This window comes from Palaemon carinicauda, chromosome 31, assembly GCF_036898095.1.
Source record: "Palaemon carinicauda isolate YSFRI2023 chromosome 31, ASM3689809v2, whole genome shotgun sequence".
Classification (NCBI taxonomy): Eukaryota; Metazoa; Arthropoda; class Malacostraca; order Decapoda; family Palaemonidae; genus Palaemon; species Palaemon carinicauda.
In genome coordinates this window covers 6,854,727-6,857,226 of record NC_090755.1, presented here as the reverse complement: position 1 = coordinate 6,857,226, position 2,500 = coordinate 6,854,727, and the positions used below count along the sequence as shown (strand labels likewise).

The following is a 2,500-nucleotide window of genomic DNA, read 5'->3' as shown; positions in this document are numbered from 1 at the left end:
CAAAATATCATTATTACTCTATTAATGGGGATAGTTTTGTTATTATAAGTCAAAAAGCTGTGCAAAACTCTGTTCACATTACGCATTATAAAACATACACAGATATCCATATAAGCCATATATTATACTCCTCCTAATATCTGGATTCTCTCTATACCTTGGGATCAGAGACCCAAGGGGGAATCAACTCAAAGATAATAGCTTCTGCTCGGCCGGAATTCGAACCCGAGCTCAAGGAACTGAGGTTACATTAACTTAGCAACTCAGTCACAAAGCGAGATGAATGTTGATGGCAATTCTTCTATTTAAATCTGTGTTGCATTAGTTATGTTTCATATTCACACACAAATACACTGTTTATTAGTTAATAATTAGTTATCATTATTATCGTTGCTTGCTAAGCTACAACCCTAGTTGGAAAAGCAGGATGCTATAGGCCCGGGGGCCCCAACAGGAAAAATAGCCCAATGAGGAAAGGAAAAAAAAGGAAAATTAAATATCTTAAGAACCGTAACAACATTGAAATGAATATTGTTGATTTATGCAATAGGTATATTGCTTATCAAATCAACCATTTCTTATTCTAAAAAGCGACTCGATTTTAACCTGTGTATAACAATAGTAGTTTCATAATCATACATAAACACAATAATCATTAGTTGTTATTCATTTATGCATTAGGTATATTACTTATCAAATCAGTTACTCTTTCCACCATGGTTACGTGAAAAATTTCAGGGTGTATAGTGTCCTGTTTTGAATATATTTCATATTTTGAAAAATTATCTTTTTGAAGGAAACTTATTTTTTGATTGTCTGAATGAGGCAGGCCCCTCCTATCATGCTATGGAACCTGCACTTTTAAACTGCATTAATATTTTTCTCTATCTATCTATCTATCTTTCTATCTATCTATCTATATATAAATATATATACAAACACACACACATATAAACATATACATATATATATATATATATATATATATATATATATATGCTGTATATACATATAAATATATATATATATATATATATATATATATATATATATATATGCTGTATATACATATATATATATATATATATATATGTATATATATATATGTGTATATATATATTTACATATATATATATACATATATAATTTATATAAATATATATATATATATATATATATATATATAAATATATATATATATATATATATATATATATATATATATATATATATATATATATATATATATATATACATATATATATATACATGTGTGTGTTTGTATATATACGTATATATATATATATATATATATATATATATATATATATATATATATATATATGTATGTATGTATATATACATATCATCAGCACTTACTTTTTCACTGTAGAAGAAAGGCCTCAGACATTCAGACATGCCCTTCCACTTATGCCTGTTATGGTTTTTATATGCCAGTCCAAATCCGCAAAATTTCTTAGTTCGTCGATCCATCGTCTCCTTTCCCTTCCACCTGCTTCTTTTACAATCTCTAGGGACATAATGAATTGAATGAATAAACGTATTACATGAAAATATCTAACCAACGTACAAGGTAGTCACACAATACAGTATTGCCTTATTAAACAATTACACAGAGTATTGATTCTATACTTATGCCTTTACAAGATTAAGTTCATTATTTAGTACTGATATATTTTTCTAATTATAATTAATATTAAACCCGTTTAATATCAAGGATGTTTGCATTTCTTGCGTCTTTTATCTCGTAATTTTATTTAATCTTACTGTTGTATCACTATTATCTGATATGTCTACGTGTTATCAATAGGATGATTTATACATAAACTACAGTGTTAGCTTATACTTAATTTTTTTCAATGAGGCGCGTTTGGACTGACTAGCAGGGGTGCCCTTTTAGCTCGGAAAAGCTTCCTAATCGCTGATTGGTTGGACAAAACCATTCTAACCAATCATCTAGTAGGAAACTTTTCCGAGCTAAAAGGGCACCACCCCCCCCCCCGAGTCAGTGCAAATGCGGCTCATTAAAAAGAAATTAAGTATAGACTAACACTCGTTTAGAAGATTATTAAATGAATATACGCACATACCCCAAAAATTTAAATAATAAACAGGTTGTACGGCATTTACTCATTACGAAAACATTTGAATTTTAGATAAAAATCGATAAAAAGGACACGAACCAATAAACAAAATAGGAAAAGGATACACTATTAGAAAATAAAAACTGTAATTTCAATCGGATATTCTCCGTAAAAATATACTGTTCTCAGCCGTATTTCAGTAAAATACAGGCGACCGTAATTTTACCTCACTTTGTTATTATCTTTTACGGGTTCGTGACCGTAATATCACTCCTTTACGTCAAATATATCCGTTTTTAAAACGGTAAAAAATCCTGGAATAAAAGTTGACAGACATTTACCGTTATTTAATACAATTTTTTAAGTGTTCTCAATGAAAATGACACTAACAATTA

At 28.4% G+C, this 2,500-nt stretch overlaps 1 protein-coding gene across 1 annotated transcript in view; it reads left to right on the top strand.

Moving 5' to 3' along the window:
* The window catches only part of LOC137624872 (uncharacterized), a 3,705-nt gene that overhangs the window by 675 nt on the left and 530 nt on the right, over positions 1-2,500 (top strand). The window lies entirely within an intron of this gene.